A 12,377-nucleotide genomic window follows, 5' to 3' on the forward strand; every position below is an offset into this window, starting at 1 on the left:
GATGCAGTAAACACATTTGATGAAGTCATATATTTACATTTGGAACATTTAGAAGGGAGCTTCCACGTCCTGATAAAAGGCATCTGTGAAAAATCCTACAGCTAACATCATTGTTAGTAACAAAACACTCAATGCTTTCTCGTTTGTCTTATCAGGAACAAGATGGGATGTTTGCTCTCACCACGCTTACATTTAACATTGTTGTGGAAATCCTAGCCAGACAAGAAGCTGAGATAGAATATGTCCAGGATAGAAAGAAAGAAGCAAAACTGCACATAGACAAAATGAACATCTATGTAGAAAATTCAATATAAAATACAAAAAAAGCTATTAGAACTAATAAATGAGTTTAGCAAGGTTGCAGGATACATGAACAATATACAAAAACCAATTGCATTTTATACTAGCAATGAATAACCAGAAATTGGAATTTTAAAAGCAATGCCATTTAAAGTAGCATCAAAATATATTAAACTCTTAGGAATAAATCTGACAAAAGATGTGCATGACCTGTACACTGAAAACTGTGGAATACTGAGAAACATTAAAGATAACCCAAATACATGGAGAGATACACTGTCTTCATGCGCTGGAAACCAATATTTAAAACATAAATGTTCCCCAAATTGATAGATAGTTTCAACACAATCCTAGTCAAAATTCTAGCAGGATTTTAATATTTTTTGGTAGATATTGACAGCTGATTCTGAAATTCATAAGAAAATGCAAACGATCTAGAAGAGCCAAAATAACTGAAAAAAGAACAAATTTGATCAATTAACTTTACCTGATTTCAACAATAAAACTATAATATATATGATATGAAATTCAGAACTGTATATACAGATACAAAAATATTTTGTGTATATCCGTCTCTATATCTATGTGTCTGTTTATACATTTGCTGATATATATTGCAGGATCCTCTATTCTGTTGCTTTAATATATACAGTATTTCCAACAAGCTGCAAAAGCTGTCAACAAATTGTGCTAGAACCTCAGATAACCATATGCAAAAGAATGAACTTTTATCTATATTTCTTAGCATATATGAGAGTTAATTCAAAATAGGTCATGTAACTAAATGTAAACCTAAAACTAGGAAGTGCCTAAAAGTAAACAATGAAGAAAATCTTTCTGATTTTGGATAAGGCAAACAATTCTTTGATACAACATCAAAGCACAATGTATAAAACTTTTAAAAATGTGATAAAAGTTTGGGGCCAGCCACGTTGATTCATGCCTGTAATCCCCGCACTTTGGAAGGCAGAAGCAGGTGGATCACAAGGTCAAGAGATTGAGACCGTCCTGACCAACATGGTGAAACCCCTTCTCTACTAAAAATACTAAAATTAGCTGGGCGTGCTGGCTATACGAGCTGGGACCTGTAGTCCCAGCTACTCGGGAGGCTGAGGCAGGAGAATCGCTCGAACCTGGGAGGCGGAGGTTGCAATGAGCCGAGATCGCACCGCTGCACTCCAGCCTGGCGACAGAGTGAGACTCTGTCTCAAAATAAAAATAAAAATAAAAAATTGATAAAATTAAAAATTTCTGTTCTTTGAAATTTACTGCTAAGAGAAGTAAACAAGCCACAGACTTGGAGAAAATATTTGCAAATCAGATATGACAAAAAAACCTTGTATCCAGAATGTATGAAGAATTTTTAAAACTCAATAATAAGAAAATAAATAACCTAAATTTTATTTTTTTCAGATGGAGTCTTGCTCTGCTGCCTAGGCTGGTGTGCAATGGCACAATCTCGGCTCACTGTGACCTCAGCTTCCCAGATTCAAGCGATTCTCCCCCATCAGCCTCCCAATCCCCCACCCCCACCCCTGCGAGTAGCTGGGATTACAGGCACCCGCCGTCATGCCTGGCTAATTTTTGTATTTTTGTAGAGACGAGGTTTCACCATGTTGGCCAGGCTACTCTTGAACTGACCTCAGGTGATCCACCCACCTTCACCTCCCAAGTGGTGAAATAACAGGTGTGAGCCACCGCTCCCCAACTCAACCCAAATTTTTAAAATGGGCGGAGTATTTGAACAGGTTCCTCAACAAAGAAGATACATGTGGCAAATAAGCCCACAAATGAATGCTCCACACCACTAGTAATTAAGGGAATTCAATTACTACTTACTGGAGGCTAAGGGACCAGTTAGGGTGTTACGGGAGAAATTGTGAATTAAAATTATGTATGATAGTAGCGGTGGGGATGGAGAGGAGAGGATATGAGGAATATTGAGGAGATAAAATTGCAAAAGCTTCACACTTGGTTGGAAGTGGAAGCTGACGTGTAAGAGAATCAGCAATGATTCTCAGGTTTCCAACTTGAGCAAAGGAGCGGAGGCCACTGATAGACTCTGAGGTCATAAAACACAAGGTGGAGCAGATCTAGGCGGGTATGGAGGAAGAGATGTGACCATTGAAGTATTTTCTTTGTTGTTGTGTTGTTGGAATATTTCAAGTCAAATCCCTGACATCATGTTGTTCCATCTCTACACACTTGAACATGTATCACTAAAAGTAGGGACACTTTCTCCCATAATCACATTGCTGTGATCGCTCCTGAAGATGTGCTCAATGATTCCGATTATCATCCCATACATAGTCCACAGTCATACATACTTGATTATCACAAGTATTTCTCTTTTTGCAGTCTCTTTATTGGAATCAGAATCCTGACAAGGTCCACCCTGCACACCACTTTCTCACAAAGGTCCTCTCATCCTGAGCAGTCCTCCCTGCCACTGATTTGTTGTCCTTCATAATGTCCCACAATCTGCACCTGTCTTTGTTCTCCCTCATGATACTGCTTCACTTCTATGCCCTGAATTTCCTATAATGGGGAAGGAGCTCTAAAGCCTGGTTGTAGGAACACTTCATGAACAGTACTGTGCATGGCACACAATCTCTAGCCATCCCACTTGTCACGCGAAAATCGATGACTCGCTTCTGGTAGTGTCAGCCTGACTCTTTGGACATGCTGAGTAAGCAGAGTGAGAAAGGAAGAGGGCTTCGACCGGAGGAAGAGGAGCAGAGAAAACAGGGAAGGAGAATTCAGGGAAGTGGGGAAAATCGAGGGAGCAGCAGCGTGGGGGCTGAAGAAAGAAGGGTCAGGTGTCGCTGGGCAGCCAAGAAGAGACAAACAGGTCAGATGGTTTTCACAATTGATGGCTGATAACTTGTGTGAGAGCAGCTTTAATGGAGTGATTAAGGTGTAAGTCAGATTGCCCTGGATGGAGGTGTGAATAGGGGTGGGAAGTGGAGGGCAAAGAATATCAGTAACAATTTCAGGAATTTGGCTGTAAGACAAGGGAAAGAGATGGGAGACGTGAGCATAGGAAGAGGGATGTTGAAAAAAGAGGTTGTGTTTATTCTGTGGCTCTTTTGATGGGAGACACATTCATGCTGGGAGGTTGAATATTTAGGAACCATAAGGAACTATTACTCGCAAAGAAAGTTCCAAAAACATTCCTGGTTGGAAGGTTTCACTGTTTTGTTCACTAATTTCATATATTTTTCTGACTCTCTACGATTGCTTTTTGTTGTGAGCTCAACTGGTCTAGGAGACACAGATTTTGAAACGTGATGGAATTATTCAATAAAGCTGGTGTTAGATGCAGGTGTTAGAATGCATTTTTGTCAGACTTGGACCATATGAATTGAAGTTACTCTATCATCTGACTGATGGGCATCACTTGTTTTAGTCTATTTATTTGAACTGTATATATTCCAAAAATTTTTTGATGTAGCTGCTATATGATAAGAATATTGTAATGGGATTCTCCTGGGTTTCTAATCCAAAGTTTGTTTTCTTTAGAAAAATAAATTTGCACTTAGCAGATAAAATTAATCATGAATACTATATAAAGCCATTTGTTAGACATTTTTGAAATGATAAAATTTTAGAAATGGAGGTTACTGATTGCCAGGGGTTAGGAAAGCGGGAGGAGGTGAGAGGGAGGGGGTGTGATTATAAAAGGGCTGTTGAGGGACCCACCGTGGTGCTGGAGCCATTCAGTATACTGACTAGTGGTGGATACATGAACTCACACAGGTGGTAGAATTATACAGACATTAATACACATACAGTGAAAGTAAAACTAGGAAAATCTGCCTAAGGTAAGTAGATGGAGTTACTGTCAATGTCCTTGTTTTGCAAAACATCACCATTGTGAAATCCTATTGAGAATCTGAAACACAGCCTTGGCTATATGCTTTTTTCTTTTTTTACCCTGTAAAAATGTTCCTTTTACCCTGTAAAGTGTTCCTTTTTATACTGGTAAGTATAAAAGGAACAAATTATACTGGTAACTAAAAATTACTGATAAAGTAATTACTGATAAACAAAGTAACTTTAAACTGAATATGGGAAATAACTGCTGTGCTGTATGGTATAAATAAATAATATATTTATAACAATACTACTTTATATAATGGAACTAGATGTCACAAATGGCTCTAGTACTAGTAATGCAATTAATCAATATAATGTTTTGTAGGGTTTTGTTTTTTTATACTCTTTGTTAAGCCTCCAAATTAGCAAGTACCCATTACAGTAAATGTACAATGGATTATTTCTGTTTCCGCGATTCAGTCATTAACTCATTAGTTGCATAATCTTAAGGTCAAATTATCTTGTTGAAGGGGACAGTCTGGATCCATTCCATGGAGCTCACATCAAAAACGTCTACTGCATTTTCACTGTGCACTGAGAGGCACGGGGCATCGTAACCTGGGAGGAGCAAAGATGGTAACAGCAAACATGGGCTCCGTGATACCTTTTTCAGTGAATTTTTGATGAGATAATTATAGATTCACATGTAGTTGTAAAAATAATACAGAGAGATCCCTTGTACACTCTGCCCAGATTCAATTCACAACAAAATAAAACTTTAGTGTCTGGATTACAAATAATTTAAAACATAGCTAAAAATGTAGAAGTAAAAACCTGCCATTTTGCTAAGACCAGACCATCAAATATTTAAGAGCATTTAACTTCCAGGACTTGTGGAGTATGCATGACATGAGCCACCAAAAAGAAGTTTTTAAAGGAAGAGTTAAAATAGGTGAAATTTTTTTCTACCTTCATCAGTATAAGCAGTGGAAAACACTTTTGAAAGGGCTGTCCCACCACATAAAACGTTACATTTGTGCTTTTCCAGCATTCTTTTTTTTTGTTTGGTTGTATGTTTTTATTTTTTATTATACTTTAAGTTTTAGGGTACATGTGCACAACATGCAGGTTTGTTACATGTGTATACATGTGCCATGTTGGTGTGCTGCACCCATTAACTCATCATTTAACATTAGGTATATCTCCTAATGCTATCCCTCCCCCCTCCCCCCTCCCCCCACCCCACAACAGGCCCCAGTGTGTGATGTTCCCCTTCCTGTGTCCATGTGTTCTCATTGTTCAGTTCCCACCTATGAGTGAGAACATGCGGTGTTTGGTTTTGTGTCCTTTCGATAGTTTGCTGAGAATGATGGTTTCCAGCTTCATCCATGTCCCTGCAAGGGACATGAACTCATCATTTTTTATGGCTGCATAGTATTCCATGGTGTATATGTGCCACATTTTCTTAATCCAGTTTATCATTGTTGGACATTTGGGTTAGTTCCAAGTCTTTGCTACTGTGAATAGTGCCGCAATAAACATACGTGTGCATGTGTCTTTATAGCAGCATGATTTATAATCCTTTGGGTACATACCCAGTAATGGGATGGCTGTGTCAAGTGGTATTTCTAGTTCTAGATCCCTGAGGAATCGCCACACTGACTTCCACAATGGTTGAACTAGTTTACAGTCCCTCCAACAGTGTAAAAGTGTTCCTATTTCTCCACATCCTCTCTAGCACTTGTTGTTTCCTGACTTTTTAATGATCACCATTCTAACTGGTGTGAGATGGTATCTCACTGTGGTTTTGATTTGCATTTCTCTGATGACCAATGATGATGAGCATTTTTTCATGTGTCTTCTGGCTGCATAAATGTCTTCTTTTGAGAAGTGTCTGTTCATGTCCTTCACCCACTTTTTGATGGGATTGTTTTTTTCTTGTAAATTTGTTTGAGTTCATTATAGATTCTGGGTATTAGCCCTTTGTCAGATGAGTACATTGCAAAAATTTTTTCCCATTCTGTAGGTTGCCTCTTCACTCTGATGGTAGTTTCTTTTGCTGTGCAGAAGGTCTTTAGTTTAGTTAGATCCCATTTGTCAATTTTGGCTTTTGTTGCTATTGCTTTTGGTGTTTTAGACATGCAGTCCTTGCCCATGCCTATGTCCTGAATGGTATTGCCTAGGTTTTCTTCTAGGGTTTTTATGGTTTTAGGTCTAACCTTTAAGTCTTTAATCCATCTTGAATTAATTTTTTATAAGGTGTAAGGAAGGGATCCAGTTTCAGCTTTCTACATATGGCTAGCCAGTTTTCCCAGCACCATTTATTAAATAGGGAATCCTTTCCCCATTTCTTGTTTTTGTCAGGTTTGTCAAAGATCCGATGGTTGTAGATGTGTGGTATTATTTCTGAGGGCTCTGTTCTGTTCCATTGGTCTATATCTCTGTTTTGGTACCAGGCGCCTCCGCAACCTCCCAGGAGCTCTGAGCGAGGCGCCTCACTGGGGTGGGGAACTTGCCTCACCTGGGGCCATTTCATAATTCTGAATCATGTGTGATAACGGAGAACTGGAAGACAAGCCTCCAGCACCTCCCGTGCGAATGAGCAGCACCATCTTTAGCACTGGAGGCAAAGACCCTTTGTCAGCCAATCACAGTTTGAAACCTTTGCCTTCTGTTCCAGAGGAGAAAAAGCCCAGGCATAAAATCATCTCCATATTCTCAGGCACAGAGAAAGGAAGTAAAAAGAAAGAAAAGGAACGGCCAGAAATTTCTCCTCCATCTGATTTTGAACACACCATCCATGTTGGCTTTGATGCTGTTACTGGAGAATTCACTGGCATGCCAGAACAGTGGGCTCGATTACTACAGACCTCAAATATCACCAAACTAGAGCAAAAGAAGAATCTTCAGGCTGTGCTGGATGTCTTAAAGTTCTACGACTCCAACACAGTGAAGTAGAAGTATCCGAGTTTCACTCCTCCTGAGAAAGATGGCTTCCCTTCTGGAACACCAGCACTGAATGCCGAGGGAACAGAAGCACCCGCAGTAGTGACAGAGGAGGAGGATGATGATGAAGAGACTGCCCCTCCCATTATTGCCCCACCACCGGATCATATGAAATCAATTTACACACGGTCTGTAATTGACCCTGTTCCTGCACCAGTTGGTGATTCAAATGTTGATGGTGGTGCCAAGTCTTTAGACAAACAGAAAAAGAAGACTAAGATGACAGATGAAGAGATTATGGAGAAATTAAGAACTATTGTGAGCATAGGTGACCCTAAGAAAAAAATATACAAGATATGAAAAAATTGGACAAGGGGCTTCTGGTACAGTTTTCACTGCTACTGACGTTGCACTGGGACAGAAGGTTGCTATCAAATGAATTAATTTACAGAAACAGCCAAAGAAGGAATTTATCATTAATGAGATTCTGGTAATGAAAGATTTAAAAAATCCCAACACAGTTAACTTCTTGGACAGTTACCTGGTAGGAGATGAATTGTTTGTGGTCATGGAATACCTTGCTAGGGGGTCACTCACTGATGTGGTAACAGAAACCTGCATGGATGAAGCACAGATTGCCGCTGTATGCAGAGAGAGTTTACAGGCATTGGAGTTTTTACATGCTAATCAAGTGATCCACAGAGACATCAAAAGTGACAGTGTACTTTTGGGAATGGAAGGATCGGTTAAGCTCACTGACTTTGGTTTCTGTGCCCAGATCACCCCTGAGCAGAGCAAACGCAGTACCGTGGTCAGAATGCCATACTGGATGGCACCAGAAGTGGTTACACACGGAAGGCTTATGGCCCTAAAGTCAATGTATGGTCTCTGGGTATCATGGCTACTGAGATGGTAGAAGGAGAGCCTCCATACCTCAGTGAAAATCCCTTGAGGGCCTTGTGCCTAATAGCAACTAATGGAATCCCAGAACTTCAGAATCCAGAGAAACTTTCCCCAATATTTCGGGATTTCTTAAATCGATGTTTGGAAACAGATGTGGAAAAAAGGGGTTCAGCCAAAGAATTATTACAGCATCTTTTCCTGAAAGTAGCCAAACTGTTATCTAGCTTGACACCACTGATCATGGCAGCTAAAGAAGCAATGAAGAGTAACCGTTAACATCACTGCTGTGGCCTCATATTCTTTTTTCCATTTTCTACAAGAAGCCTTTTAGTATATGAAAATTATTACTCTTTTGGGGGTTTAAAGAAATGGTCTGCATAACCTGAATGAAAGAAGCAAATGACTATTCTCTGAAGACAACCAAGAGAAAATTGCAAAAAGAAAAGTATGACTTTTATATGAACCCCTTCTTTAGGGTCCAAAAGGAATTGTGGACTGAATCACTAGCCTTAGGTCTTTCAGCAGACCGCCTATCAGGGCCATTTATCATATGTGAGATTTGCGTTTTACTTTGCTGACTTTGTTGTAATAGATCCCATTCATTGTCCCCTTTGGGGTATTTCCAATACTTGAATGGCAGATTGGAGTTTTTCAGAGTATTTGTTTCATCTGCTAGTCTTTGTCTCCTTCATAGCTTTCCTTTTCCTGGACTTGCTCCTTTTGAGTTGCTTTTGAGTTTCTCATGCCTAGGTAAGTGTAATAGAAATTATGTAGCTCCTTATGTTGGCAAACATAAGGCTGTGTTATGTCACAGCAGCATTATTCAGAATAATTAAAAAGTAGAAGCAACCCAGGTATCCATCAGTGAATTCAGATTAAAAAATTCTGCAGGCAATCAAACTTTTATTCAAGTGAGAGGAAATCAGAAAATGCAAGTATCCATTTACCATTCATGGGGGAAATAATTCTCTGATACTTGAGAAAATACCACAGCTGACTAAAAGAATAAATAAAACTGTTACATCTCAAGAGGTAATATGATATTAAAAATTGATTATGTGTACTGCACCCATTAAAATTCACATTAATAAATAATTACTAGTTTTTAACATCAATATGTTATGTAATTCTTGTATCAAATATATTTCTTGGGAAAGAAAATGAACAAAATAAAAAGTAATATTTTTAATACCAGGAATTTGACCTAAAAAACTAATTAATTAATACATGTTGAGGAGGAGTAGAGAAGAGGAAAGTAAAAGTGTGATAAGTCTTTTATATAGGAGAACCAGTAATAGTCTTCCATTCTTATAATGGGTTGAAAATTACATATATATGCTAATCTCTGTGTATATGTATATTTTTATATACATATAATGTGCATATGTGAATATATGTATATATAACTGTAGAACAAAAATGTGCACTCTACAAATGGGAATATAGAATAAAATTTGTAGAAAAAATAACTAATAGGAAGAAAGAAGAGCTACAATGACATATAATGTATAGGGAAGAAGAAAACAGTAAGTATAAACCACAAAGAATAAAATAAAATGGCAAAATAAGACTATACCTGACTTAGCATAGTGAATATAAATGGCTTAAAAGATAACAATAAAAGGCAAATAAAATCAGATTATATCAAAAGGTAAAAATTTAAATTTACTGATTATAAGAAGCACATGTATAAACAAATTGACAAAGAAATGTTGAAAATAAAGGGATTCAAAAGTTTCCCTGGTCAAAAGGAACATAGAAAAGTTAGAGGAATAGACAGGTAGAAATATTAGAATCAGACACAGCATCATGTATCATGGCAAAAAATATGAAATGGATAAAATGATTATTATACACCTGTAAAAGTTACAATGCGCAGTGCAAACATAAGCATCACAAACAATCCATACACTGAGGAAATACATAAAATAAAAACTGTTAGGAAGGAAAGGAAACTTTACATAAAACTTTAACATAACTGTAACATACATCTAGGAGATAAAACAGAATTTCCGGAATGACAAAATATCTTTAATAGGCATGACTAAGCTTTACACTATACAGAGAATATGCCTTTTTCTGTAACATCCACAGAACAAACAGTAAAATTCACTATAATGGTTTTAATAAAGTGTGAGTATTTTGACTCATCCACCCCAAAAGGGCGTATTCTTTCTACACTAATTGTATAGCCCAGGATGTTAGGAATTAACCAATATTCTTTAGTCCTTGAAAGATCTTAACCTTGAAAACACTCAGAGACAACATACAAATAAAACCCACACCAGCCTTTCTGTGTGCTTTATCTGACTGTAGTAGGCTGAATAAAGGCCTCCAAAGATGTCCCCATTCTAAGCCCTGGAACCTGTGAATGTTACTTTACATAGCAAAAGGGACTATGCAGATGTGACTAAGAATCTTGAGACAGGGAGATTTTCCTGGGGATTATCCAGGTGGGCCCTAAATGCAATTTCAAGTCTCTTTATAAGAGGGATTGAGAAGGAAACTTCACCAAAGAACAGGAAAAAATCAGTGTGACCATAGAAGCAGAGATTGAAGTGATGTGGTCACAAGGCAAGGAATGCTGGCAGCCACCAGACACCGGAAGAGGTCAGGAACAGATTCTCCCCCGGAACCTCCAGAGGGGAGACAGCCCTGCTGTCACCTTGATTTTAGGCCAGTGATGTTGATTTCAGACTCTGGCCTCTGGAACTGTGAGTAAATAAATGTGTGTTGTTTTATCCACTAAATGTCTGTTTTAAGCCACCTACCACAGGAAAGTGATACTCTAACCTCCAGCTAGTTTCTCTCTCTGGGACTCTCCCTGTATCAGCAATGGTACTATCACTTTCCTTGTCACCCAATCACCATGAACTTCTCCCCTCTCACACCCATACCCAAAGTAAGGGGTAGTGGGAATGGGTGGATTTTCATCCCACCTCTTTTTTTAATGAATAAATTAAATAAAAGAGTATCTCCACAAGTTTGCCTACCTATCATTTTAAAGTAAAACCACCGTAAGTTTGATTGTTAACCTCTCTGGTGAAATTGCTAGAAATAAAGAAAGTATCTTACCAACCTAAAGGAAATGGAGATAAAAGAGTTGGAGAAGAAGCAGGATGCCTAAGCCTCGTCTTTAAAAAAGAGGTTTTTTACATATCTTTCTCTTACCAAACTTTAGGTTGCTAATACATTTATCACTATAATTTTATTTTTAATTAACATTCCTGGTGAAAAATGGACACATTTGATAGATTCAGAGGCTGTAATAAAGTCATCTGTCCTAAGAACCAGGAAGCACACAGAGTGATGTAGTTCACTAAAGGTTTCCCCCACCTCGATTTACGTGGGCCTTAACTTTCAAGAGATTCAACATGGCAGCTTTAATAATAATAATAATAATAATAATAATAAAAGAGAATCTTGTGTGTCCTTCAACAGTTGACTGAAAGTGTGGCAGGCCAGGTCTCACTAACAGCTGAATAGGCAGGCCTCCATGACAACTGTTTCAGCACTGACTGAGTGGTTAAGATAAATATTAAAAACTGATGGGGCCAATGTCCTCATACAAAGGCTGGAATGTAACAGAGCCCACCAAGAGTTTTGCCTAGGTCTTCCCTGGGCCTTGAAGCATGACGAGATAACGAAGGAATTCCTAACAGGGCCCGTTTAGGATTAAGCACGTTTTATTGGGGGTCTAAAGGAACTCCCTAGACCTCCACAAACAAGCTTTATTAGGGACTAAAGGAACCTCCATGATTTAGCAGGAGACAAGATAAGGGTAATCACCCTGGCACCCGGACCCATTTAGATTAAGAAAATTTACTAAGGCTCCAGAGGAAGGTCTTCGGTACTCAGATTTTAGTTATAGGTTAGAAGTTGATTACTTGGCCGGATGGGGTGGCTCACGCCTATAATCCCAACACTCTGGAAGGCCGAGGCAGGCGGATCACCTGAGGTCGGGAGTTTGAGACCAGCCTGACCAACATGGAGAAACCCCATCTCTACTAAAAATACAAAATTAGCCTGGCATGGTGGTGCACACCTGTAATCCCAGCTACTTGGAAGGCTGAGGCAAGAGAATCACTTGAACCCGGGAGGCAGAGGTTGCAGTGAGCCGAGATCATGCCATTGCACTCCAGCCTGGGCAACAAGAGCAAAACTCCGTCTCAAGAAAAAAAAAAAAAAAGAAGTTGATTACTTATGTCTTTAGATGAATGCACACTTACATACTTACACGTAGACATATTGCTTAGAAGGTGTATAAGCTCTGGAAAACTTTATAATTTTCAGTTGGTCTGGCAATATTTCCCAGCCTTCTCTCTGTACCTAGTTGTAGAAATAAACTCCCTTCTATCCAGTTCATCTGCATCTCGTTATTGGGCCATGAGAATAAGCATAAAACAAAC

The 12,377-nt window shown here is 38.7% G+C and overlaps 1 pseudogene; it reads left to right on the plus strand.

Annotated features, from left to right (window-relative positions):
- LOC129527067 (serine/threonine-protein kinase PAK 2-like) overlaps positions 1-12,376 on the plus strand; it is a 35,895-nt pseudogene extending 23,519 nt beyond the window's left edge.
- The last annotated feature ends 1 nt before the right edge of the window (position 12,377 follows it).

Source organism: Gorilla gorilla, chromosome 16, assembly GCF_029281585.2.
Source record: "Gorilla gorilla gorilla isolate KB3781 chromosome 16, NHGRI_mGorGor1-v2.1_pri, whole genome shotgun sequence".
NCBI lineage: Eukaryota > Metazoa > Chordata > Mammalia > Primates > Hominidae > Gorilla > Gorilla gorilla.